The sequence below is a fragment of the Rhinoraja longicauda genome, chromosome 39 (genome assembly GCF_053455715.1).
Source record: "Rhinoraja longicauda isolate Sanriku21f chromosome 39, sRhiLon1.1, whole genome shotgun sequence".
NCBI classification, from domain to species: domain Eukaryota; kingdom Metazoa; phylum Chordata; class Chondrichthyes; order Rajiformes; family Arhynchobatidae; genus Rhinoraja; species Rhinoraja longicauda.
Window position 1 is genome coordinate 15181797 of NC_135991.1, and position 12434 is coordinate 15194230.

Sequence of the window (12434 nt, forward strand, 5' to 3'; positions counted from 1 at the left end):
CTTTAGAGAATGATACTGAGTAAAACGTACCCATCAGAACAATCCATTATCACTCCATCAGTACTACCACGCAGCGTGTCACTCCATAAGTATTCCCCACAGTATGTCCCTCCATCAGCCCTATCTCACTGTGTCACTCCATCAGTAATTCCCCACAGTTTCACTCTATTAGTATTTCCCCACAATGCCTCACGCCATTAGCACTACCCGATGTTTATCATTCAATCAGGACTATCCCAGTGGGTCACTCCATAAGTGCTGCCACAAATTGTGTCATTCCATCAGTATTACCAAACAGTGTGTCACTGCATTAGTACTACACCACGGTTTGTCATCACAACTGTACTACCGCCCAGTGTCACACCGTCGGTGAAACCACATAGTGTCTCACAGCATCAATACAACTCCATATTGCTACACTACATCGGTACTGCCCCACATCATGTCACTCCAGTACAACCCTAGAACGTGTCACTCCACCAATGCTCCCCGCAGTATGTTCTTCCATCAGTACTCCCCAAAGTGTTTCACAACATCAGGACTATCTCAAATGTGTCATTCCATCCGCAATACCCCACAGTGTGCTAACCCATCGCTGCGACTCCATAGCGTGTAATTCCATCAATATGTCACCACAGTTTGTCATCGCAACAGTACTACCGCAGAGCGTCTCAGTCCATCAGTATTACTGCGTCACTCCAACAGAATGTGCTATTACATCCGTGCTACCCCACAGTGTGTCATTCCATCAACACACCTCTACAATAGGTCATTACACCAGTACTACTCCACAGTGTTCCACTCCATCAGTACAACACTGGAGCGTGTCACTCCATCAGTACTACCCTACAATATGTTATTCCATCAGTACTACACCACAGTGATGTACTCCAACAGTACTGCCTTAAGTTTGTTATTCCATTATGTACAACCACACGGACTCATTCAATTAGTATTACCCAACAGTGTAACCCTCCATCTGTACTGCCCCACCGTCAGTCAGTGTGGAAGTCACAATGTGCAACACGACAGTACCACCGAACATTATGTCAATACTTCAATACTCGCCCACTGTGCGCCATTCTGTACATATTACCCCAGTGTGTCATTCAATCAGCACTACACCGAAGTATGTCACTCCATCAGTACAACCGCGCAGTTTGTCACTTCATCAGTACTGCTCCACAGCGTGTCACTTCATCAGTTTTACCCCAAGGGGTGGGGTGATGGAGTGACAAATGGCGTGGTAGTACTGATGCAATGACATGAGTATTACCACACAGTTTGTCACTCCGTCAGTACTACTTCAGTGTGGAACTATATCAGTACGAACCCAGGGTGTCAGTCCATCAATTCAACGCCACAGTGTGCCAGTTCCTCAGTACTACCTCACAATGTATCACACCATTAGTCTACCCCACAGTGTTTCATCCATCAATTCTTTCTCACAGTATGTCATTGCGACAGAACTACCTCACAATTTGTCACTAAATCAATATTATTCCACTGTGTGTCACTTCGTCAGTACCACTCCACAGTTTGTCATAACAACAGTACTACTCATTGTGTCACTCCATCAGTATTACCCGCAGTGTGTTACTACATTAGAGGCCCACGGTGTATCACCCCATCAGAACTACTGCAAAGTATGTCACTTCATCAGTACTACTGCAGTGTGTCACTCCATCTGCACCAACCCACAGTGTGTTAATCCGCACGAACTGCATCAACTGGTGTCACTCCATCAGTACTACAGTGTAGTGCTGGTGTTCAAAGTAGGAGGCCCTGTCATGATGCAGAAGCTGACTGAACTCTTCCAGTCCAAGTGGAATGAAGGGAAGGTCCCACAACAGCTGAAAGATGCCAGCATGGTCCACATCTACAAGAGGAAAGGCAACCGCCAGTCTTGCGACAATCATTGAGGCATCTCCCTCCTTTCCAAAGATGGGACGATCTTGGCTCGCATCCTGCTCAACCGTCTCATTCAACACCTTGAGCAGGGTCTCCTTCCAGAAATCCAGTGTGGTTTCCGTGCTGTCGACATGATATTTGCTGCTCGCCAACTCCTGGAAAAATGCCAAGAGCAGCACAGCGACCTGTTCGTGACATTCCTCGATCTGACAAACGTCTTCGACACTGCCAGCAGTGATGGCTTGTGGATAATGCAGAAGTTTGGCTGTCCCAGCAAGTTCATCACGATTGTGCAGCAGTTCCATGACGGCATGATGGTGAAAGTGCAAGATGATGGAGACGAGTCGGAAGCCTTTCCAGTAACAAACGGCGTGAAGCAAGGTTGTGTTCTTGCCCCTACACTTTTCAGCATGGTCTTCTCTGCCATGCTGACTGATGCCTTCCGTGACTGCCGGGATGGAACGTCACCCATTCCTTCTCTCCCGAGATGCTGCCTGACCTGCTAAGTTACTCTAGCATTTTTTGAATAAATCGATTTGTACAAGCATCTGCAGTTATTTTCTTATATTATAGGATGGAATACACATCAGGTACAGGACTGACAGCAGGCTGTTCAACCTCAGGCGTCTGCAAGCTGTGACAAAGGTGAATGAGACCATCATCAGAGATTTCTTGTTTGCTGATGACTGGTGCCGCAACGTCAGCACAGAGCAGAAGATGCAGCATGAAATGGACTGCTTCTCACAGCCCTGTGACAACTTTTGGTCTCTCCATTAGCACCAAAAAGACTGAAGTTATGTACCAGCCCACGCTTGGAAAGCCCTACCAGGAACCACACATCACGGTGAAGGGGCAGAACCTACAAGCAGTCGATAGCTTTACCTATCTAGGCAGTACACTCTCGCCAGTGGTGAACATTGACGCTGAGGTCAACAACAGGATTGCCAAGACCTGCGCTGCCTTTGGGCGACTCCGTGAGAATGTTTGGGAGCGGAGAGGACTCGGCCTTACCACCAAGCTGAAGGTCTACCGTGCAGTGGTACTCACCACTCTTCTCTTTGCCGGTGAGACCTGGACTGTCTACAGCAGACATGCCAAACAGCTCAACCACTTTCACGTGAGCTGCCGACGCAGACTCCTTCACATCAGGTGGCAGGACAAAATTCCCGACGCAGAGGTCTTGGAACGGACCGGAATTCCCAGCGTCCACACCCTTCTACGGAAATCCCAAGCCAGATGGGCAGGCCATGTCGTCAGAATGCCCGAGAGTCGACTGCCAAAACAGCTTCTGTATGGAGAACTGTGTCAGGGCAAACGCTCAGTAGGAGGACAGAAGAAACTGTTTAAGGACTGCCTCAAAGTGTCCCTCAAAGACTTGGACATCAACCTCAGCACTTGGGAGTCTCTTGCTCTGGACCGTCCAACCTGGCGTGGCAAGCTCACCACAGGAACCCGTGCAGCAGAGAACAGACGCACTGCAGAGGCCCAGAGGAAACGCACCGCGCGCAAGGCCCGGGCTACGTCCACTTCCACTGCAGCACCCATCCACTTGTGTCCTACGTGTGGGCGTGCCTTCCGGGCCCGGATTGGCCTCACCAGTCACTTCAGGACCCACAGTCACCAATCCTCCAACTGAAAGTGAAGTCATGGTCATCTTCGAACCCGAAGGACGATCAACAACAACAACACAGCGCATTGTGTCACTCCATCAGTACTACCCCCACATTGTGTCACTCCATCAGTGCACTGCACAGTGTGTAACTCCACCAGTACTACTGCGCAGTGTGTCACTTCATCAATACAACTCCAAAGTGTGTCACTCCATCTGTACCAACCCACAGTGTGTTAATCCACCATTACTACCATACATTGTGTCACTCCATCAGTTCCACTGCACAGTGTGTCACTCCATCAGTAATGCCCCACAGCGTGTCACGTCGTCACTAAAACCCACAGTATGCCATTACATCATTACAAACACATATGTTCACACCCTCAAACACAGTCAAACACGCACATACATACCCGCTCACGAAGACAAAGATAATCTCTCAAATGCAATCACAAACAATCAAATATACTCTCACACATTCTCACATACAATCACACGTACACATGCACTCACACTAACAGATATTCACACGCCACCATATACTCTCCCATACACGCACACACACACACACACACACACACACACACACACACACACACACACACACACATACAATCAAAGAATTACATACTCAAACACTCTGACAAACTCACATACCACATATTCTCTCACATTCCCACAAACAGCCACACACACGCACAGACGCATAAAAACACTGTCCTTCACAAACCCACATGCATTCTCCCACTAAGAGACACAGATAGATTCAATCGCACTTGCATCCACACTTACTAATGCTCACACACTCACACGCACACTCACGCACTCGCACAGACAGACACACACACACAAATATATGCACTCTTACATAGTCTACCGCTCTTTCACACGCAGACCCGCATGCACAAGTGCACATTTGGGATTGAGTGTATCCTTGGATGTTCGCGGCGAGCAGCGCAGCGCAGCGTGGCCGGGAGTGTTCCCGGTGACCCGGGGCCAAGCCCTTCAGTCGGCCCGGTCGACCCGGCTCGTCCACCGCGGATGGCGATGAGAACCGCGCCTAGGAAGCGAGGTGCGAGCCGCGAGGAACCGCAGAGAGCGAGGTGGATCGTCGGAGAGCGAGAAAGGCCGCCGAGAACGAAGGGGCGATCCGCGGTGCGGCGGCAGGCATGGAATACAACTATTCGGCCAACGTTTGTAACTTTGTCGGCGTCAAAATGTGGCGACACTTTTGTACCGCCTAGGTGAGGTCTGCTACATGATGTTACCGGGTAGTCTGCAAAACTAAGCATTTCACTCTACCTGGGTACGTCATAATAAGGTATCACTGAATCATTGAAATTCCTGAAACTTCATACACTAACGCATACACACACACACCGACTCATGTGCACAATCTCACACATTCACACTCGCATACATGTGCTAGCACACTCTTGCACGGACTCGCACACTCACACTGTCACACACAATCAATATCCAATTCGAGTCAGGCTGCAGCTCTGGAGAAATCTAGTTGAGTATGTCAGTTCAGTGCAGTTTATTGTCACGTGTACCGAGGCTTTTGTTGCGTTTTACCCTGTCAATGGAAACAAAATACTTCATTACAGTCGAGCCATTTACAGAGTATAGATACATGATAAGGGGATAACGTTCAGTGCAAGGTAAAGCCTGCAAAATCCGACCGAGGATAGTCCGAGGATCAACAAAGAGGTAGATAGTAGTTCAGCACTGCTTTCTGGTTGTAGTGGGATAACTGCGTTGCCTGATAACAGCTGGGACGACACTGACCCTGAAACTGGAGGTGTACATTTTCACACTTCTGTACATTTAGCCTGATGGGAGAGAGGAGAAGCAGGAGTGGCAAGGGTGCAACTCGTCCTTGATTATGCTGCTGGCCTTGCCGAGGCAGCATTGTTTATAAATTGAGTCAATATATGGGAGGTTGGTTTGTGCGATGGTCTGGACAATTCACTGCTATTTCTTGCGTTCTTGTATGGAGCTGTTCCTAAACCAAGCTGTGATGCATCTTGATAAAATACTTTCTATGGTGCATCTGTAGATGTTGGTGAGTGTTGTGGTGGGCACGCCGAACTGGCTAAGCCTGCTAAGGACATGGATGGGTGAAGTTCGGTTCGAAACCCTTCTTCAGACTGATTCTGGTGGGAAGCTGGAGAAGGCTGGAACAGCAGGACAAAGTGAGTTAAATGATGAGTGGGTGAATTATTCACAAAATGCTGGAGTAACTCAGCAGGTCAGGCAGCATCTCGGGAGAGAAGGAATGGGTGACGTTTCGGGTCGAGACCCTTCTTCAGACTGAAGTCGGGGGTGGGACAAAGGAAGGATATAGGTGGAGACAGGAAGATAGAGGGAGATCTGGGAAGGAGGAGGGGAAGGGAGGGACAGAGGAGCTATCTGAAGTTGGAGAAGTCGACGTTCATACCACCGGGCCGCAAACTGCCCAGGCGAAATATGAGGTGCTGCTCCTCCAATTTCCGGCGGGCGGCCTCACTGTGGCACTGGAGGAGGCCCATGACAGAGAGGTCAGACTGGGAATGGGAGGGGGAGTTAAAGTGCTGGGCCACCGGGAGATCAGTTGCGTTAATGCGGACCGAGCGCAGGTGTTCAGCGAAGCGATCGCCGACCCTGCGCTTGGTTTCTCCGATATAAATAAGTTGACATCTAGAGCAGCGGATGCAATAGATGAGGTTGGAGGAGGTGCAGGTGAACCTCTGTCTCACCTGGAAAGACTGTTTGGGTCCTTTGATGGAGTTGAATGGGGGAGGTAAAGGGACAGGTGTTGCATCTCGTGCGGTTGCAAAGGAAAGTGCCCGGGGTTAGGGTGGTTTGGGTAGGAAGGGACGAGTGGACCAGGGAGTTGCGGAGGGAACGGTCTCTGTGGAACTTAGAGAGGGGAGGGGATGGGAACATATGGCCAGTGGTGGGGTCCTGTTGTAGGTGACGGAACTGTTGGTGTATGATATGTTGGATCCGATGGCTGGTGGGGTGGAAGGTGAGAACGAGGGGGATCCTGTCCTTGATGCGAGTGGGGGGAGGGGGAGCAAGAGCGGAGCTGCGGGATGTAGAAGAGACCCTAGTGAGAGCCTCATCTATAATGGAGGAGGTGAAGCCCCGTTTTCTGAAAAACGAGGACATCTCGGCAGCCCTAGTCTGAAACACCTCATCCCGGGCGCAGATGCGGCGTAGACGGAGGAATTGGGAGTAGGGGATAGACTTTTTGCAGGGGACCGGGTGGGAAGAAGTGTAGTCCAGATAGCTGTGCGAGTCGGTGGGCTTGTAGTAAATGTCCGTCACTAGTTTTTCTCCTGTGATGGAGATGGTGAGGTCCAGAAAAGGGAGGGAGATGTCAGAGATAGCCCAGGTATATTTAAGGGCAGGATGGAAATTGGAGGTGAAGTGTATGAAGCCAGTGAGTTCTGCATGGGTGCAAGAGGTAGCACCAATGCAGTCGTCGATGTAGCGGAGGTAGAGTTCGGGGATGGGGCCAGTGTACGTCTGGAACAGGGATTGTTCGACGTACCCGACAAAGACGCAGGCGTAGCTAGGGCCCATGCGAGTGCCCATAGCTACGCCTCTGGTTTGGAGGAAGTGGAAGGAGTCAAAGGAGAAGTTGTTGAGGGTAAGAACCAGCTCTGCTAGGCGGAGGAGAGTGTTGGTCGATGGGGATTGCCTGGTTCTACGGTCGAGGAAGAAACGGAGGGCTTCGAGACCATCCTTGTGGGGGGATGGAAGTGTAGAGTGACTGGACATCCATGGTGAAAATGAGGGAGTGGGGGCCTGGGAACCGGAAGTTATCCAGGAGATGGAGAGCGTGTGAGGTGTCTTGGACGTAGGTGGGGAGGGATTTAACCAGGGGGGATAGGATGGAGTCGAGGTAGGTAGAGATATGTTTGGTGGGGCATGAGCAGGCAGAGACAATGGGTCTGCCGGGACAGTTGTGTTTGTGGATTTTGGGTAGGAGGTAGAATCGGGCCGTGCGGGGCTGGGGAACTATGAGATTGGAGGCACTGAGGGGTAGATCGCCGGAGTTGGTGAGGTCGGTGATGGTGCTGCTGATGAAGGTCTGGTGTTTATCGGTGGGGTCATGGTCCAGGGATAGGTAGGAAGAGGTGTCTGATAGTTGTCGTCTGGCCTCGGTGCGGTAGAGGTCAGCACGCCAGACTACCACAGCCGCTCCCTTGTCAGCGGGTTTAATTATTAAGTCCGGGTTGTTGCGGAGTGAGTGGAGGGCTGCACGTTCAGGAGGGGAGAGGTTGGAGTTAGTCAGGGGAGTGGAAAATTTGAGGCGGCTGATGTCACGCCGGCAGTTTGAGATAAAAAGTTCTATTGAGGGTAGTAGGCCATACTGGGGGGTAAAAGTGGAGGGGGTCCGTTGGAGACGGGAGCAGGGGGTCATCAGTGGGGGGTCGGGACTCCTTGCCATGGTAAAAGGCTCGGAGGCGGAGACGGCGGAAGAAGAGCTCCACGTCATGGCGGACGCGGAACTCGTTGATGTGGGGGCGGAGGGGAACAAAGGTAAGGCCTCTGCTGAGGACCGACCGTTCGGTGTCTGAAAGGGGGAGGTCAGGGGGGATGGTGAACACCCGGCAATGGTGGGGTTTGGGGTCGGATGGAGGCAGGGGGGCAGGTGGAGGGGATGTATGGTGGGGGGTGGTGGGTTAGCTGGGAAGAAGGGGGCATGAGGACCGATGTGGGGAGTACTGGGGGTCAACTGGCTGGAGGGGGAAGGGGGAGATCCCTTGGAACCCCTGCTGCAGTTACCTGTAGTAGAGGGTGGGCAGTAGGACCCAGCAGTGCTGAGGGGCTCTGCCTGGTGGGGGCTGTGGGCCCAGCGCGGTGTGTGTGGGCCAGGTGGAGCTGCAGCCTGTTGTTGGTCCCGGGGGGCGGGTACAGCGACGGCTGTGACCTGTTGCTCGGCGGTGGAGCGGCGCAGGTCAGCACGGTCGCTGGGGGAGGCCCGCGGGGACCTGGAGTCCGGGTAAGTGACGGTCGGCACGTTCAGCGGATGGCCGGGGAGGGCGTGGGTGGGTGAATAACGTTTTCATAGTTAGGTGGTTGAGACCAGAGGTTAAAAGATAAAAGTTGCGAGATAAGGATTGAGCAGGTTGGAATTATAAAGAGAGATGAGGGAATATCGGTTGAAGGTGAGGTGGAGGGGATGAAGAGGTGCGAGTCCGCGTGAAGCAAGAGAAAGGGCGAGGAAAAAGAGGGAAGTTGCACGTTAGTTACCTGGCATTTGCTAATGTTCATACCAATAGTTTGCAAGGTTCACAAGCGGACTATGAAGAGGAGTTCTTTCTGTTTTAATGGAGCATCTCCGGCGCTGGTGGAGGCTCAGTACAGAAAGGTCAGTGTGCGAGGGGGAGTTACAATGGCTTGCAACGGGGAGGTACGGCAAGCCTTAGCAGAACTAGGGTAAGTGTTCGACAAAAAACGGTCGCCGAGACTCCATTTCACCACGCCGATGTAAAGTTGGCCATATCTGGAACACCACATGCAGTAGATGAGATTCGAGGAGGTGCAGGTGAACATCTGTCTCACCTGGAAGGGCTGCTCGAGCGTGAGGGAAGGGGTATAGGGACAGATGTTACATCCCATGGTGGCTAACCGTTTTAACTGCACTTGCCAAGAAAGTCTTTGGAAAGAGAAGTGATGGCAAGTGATGGAGAGGTGGGGAAATGGATAGAGAAATAGGTCGTACAAAGATAAAAGGGAGAGATAGAGGAGAAGACGAAATAAGAGGTGGAGGGAGAGTGAACTATCAAAGGGAGAGTGGGAAAATGAGGAGAGAGGGGAGTTTAGAGCGTGTGGGTTGGCAAAAGGGGGAGAGGGAAGCATCAGAGAGATACAGGGAGAAGGAGGGAGGGATGCAGTAAGAGTGGGAGGGCAGAGAGGTTGGCAGAGAGCGGGCGGCACAGAGAGGGAGAATAGAGTGTGTAGGGGAGAGAGTAACAGTTCAGAGAGAGAATAGCAGTAAAGATGGAGAGAGAGAAAGAGAGGAGGGAGAGATGCTGCATCATTCGCCGTTTGTTCTACTGTTAAGACAATTCTGAGGCGGCAATGGTTCTGTTCACTGAGTGTCTGAATCTTTGGGTCGTTCCTCCTCAGAGGTGATGAAGGTAGAGAATGTTGTTGTCCCAAGGCAAAGCCAGATCCATTCCAGGCAAGCAAGGACTAAATGCTTACTAGGGGTCGCCGCGAGTGTGTGGTTGAGGTTACAATCAGTTCAGCCGCGATCACATTGAGTGATAAAACAGAGTGGGGTCCATTTTAGTCTCAGGTGATCTGTTGAACTAAATCATCACGCTGTGGACAAAGGTTGTCCAGTCCACATTCAAACTGTGCACCAGAATCCTTGAGAGGGTCCCTTGAATTTGGGATTGCCTTGCTGAGTGAAGGAAATCAGATAATCAACATGTGGTGGAGAGTTGGATCCGATGGAGTTTGAAACAATATTCCCTTTGCTGGAACAATGCCGCTCCCTATTTCCGTCCCTCAGTTTCGCCACAATTCCCAGTCTTCGTAGTTTCTCAATTAATTCCCCGAATAAATCACAATCAGTCACAATGGGGATTTCACTTGGCTGATGTAATCTGTTTACGAGTAATTACAAAATCACTATTTTTTAAACTCTGTTAAAACTGTATAGTCCCGGTGGAGATGGAAAATGGTATAAAATCTCCGGGAATGTTATGTCCCAGCATTTCATTCCGAGAGATTACCGGTAGCACAGGGGACACGTCGCTGGGCAGAGAAAATGGGGGGAAAGGTTTTGCAATATGACAACGTGGAGAAAATCTTGTACGTGATCATTGCTGCCGTTGGAGTCCCTGGTGGGTGAGCAGAACAATTCATGTTTTATAACTCCGTCTGTACACCGGTGTTGGCCTGATTCTGTTCGTGTTACATGTTTCCCAACTGATGATCGTTGTACAAGAATATGTGACTATATCAATTCTCTCAGTGAATTAACGCTGTAATTTTTCTTATTTTCAGACAGCCGAAACTAACCATCTTTTTCTCCCACTGCCGGATCCCACTAGAATGTTGTTCTTGCCTTCAGTGGGACCTTGCCCAGAGTTGTCCCAGTGCTCGGGACAGGCAGCTCTCCGGGTCGGTGTGACTGGGAGGGGTTTACATTGTGAAGTTCACTGTGTCTGAGTTATTGATCAGAGTAAACACCCGCTCTTGTGGAGACGTCTCATTGTGGAGTCTGTCACAGTCGGTTTCCACCGCCTGTTGGTCAATAATTGGATCGATCTCCTGAACCAGTGGCTGCGGATCTACCGGCGTGTGTTGTTACCGAACTCAATTCACTGTGGAATGAATCCATTAACGGAGCCGCTCCGCTGCCTGACCCTAAGTTGTCCCTGCCTTCCGCTGGAACCCTCCTCGTCCCCATCAGATGCCGAGTTCCCAGAGCCCTGGTTAAACGCGGCCGGTCACAGTTAAGTCTGTGAAACCGGCCCCATCGGAGACTGTGAGCGGGGTTAAATGTAGACAGGACCATTCCGCCTATTGTAACGGGCGGCTGCTCGTTCCCTCCCCGCCCTTTACCCCGCCCGTCGTCTTATCTCCTCTCCCTTGAAGCAGGCAGGTCGGGCACAGTCGGAGCCGGGTCTGACGTTGTTAAACCTGCAGCCGCGCACCGACCCCAACACTCCTGATCTTCAGCTGAAAGTGGAGCCGGTGTTCAGCCCCGGAGACCGTGTTCAGTAATGCCCAGTGTCCGCTCCCCTTCTCTTTCCGCAGTGAATTTAATGGCGATTGTGATCCTGTCCCGGGGAAAGTGCGGCCTCTCCACCTGCACCACTCGCTACCTGGTGGCCATGGCAGCGGCTGATCTACTCACCCTGATCACCGCGGTCATTTTGTATCAGATCCGATACCATTACTTTAATTGGAGTTTCCTGTCCATCACCCCTGTGTGCAGTATTAACCTTGTACTGCAGTCTGCAGCTACAGACTGTTCTGTCTGGTTCACCGTCACTTTCACCTTTGATTGCTTTGTCGCCATTTGTTGCCAGAAGCTGAAAACTAAATATTGCACCGGGAAAACTGCGGCTGCAGTTCTCGCAACAGCCGACGTTCTGCTCTGTCTGAAAAACGTTCCTCGCTACTTCACACGGGAACCCTGGACAACCATCGACAATGTCACGTGGGGCTGTGACGCGGTGGACAGTTATTACACTGACCCCGGGTGGGTGGCATTTGACTGGATCGACACGGTTTTAACTCCGTTCCTCCCTTTCGCTGTGATCCTGCTGCTCAACGCTCTGACAGTCCGGCACATTTTAGTGGCCAGTCGGGTCCGTCAGGGGCTGAGGGGTCGGAGCAAGGGGGAGAAGCGCAGTGACCCGGAGATGGAGAGCAGGGAGGAGGTCTGTGGTTTTACTCTTCACCATCTCCGGCAGCTTCATCCTTCTGTGGCTGACGTATGTTGTAAACTTCGTCTATTATCAGATCACAGGGATTGGAAATGATCTGAATGATTCCCAATGGATCTTTGAGTACGTCTGTTTTTTTCTGAGGAATCTCAGCTGCTGCACCAACACATTTATTTACGCGGTGACCCAGTCCAAGTTCAGGGAGCAGGTGAAGAACGCGGTGAAATATCCGCTCACCTCAGCGCTGCGGCTCATTAATAAACCCGCGCCCTGAGCGCATCCCACAAGCGGCCGCAGTCTCTCAGCTCCGGGCTCCGGCTCCTCACATTCACCGCCGCATCTTCCAGCTGTCAGTCCCGGGCGAATGATCCCATCGCCGGTCCCGCTCCGGGACCCCCAGCCCCTCACATTCTCCCAATCGCCCCCTCTCCCCCGCACTGGGGACCGGTCTGGGGAGCGTGGCGCTCTCTCTCTCTCTCTCTCTCTCTCTCTCTCTCTCTCTC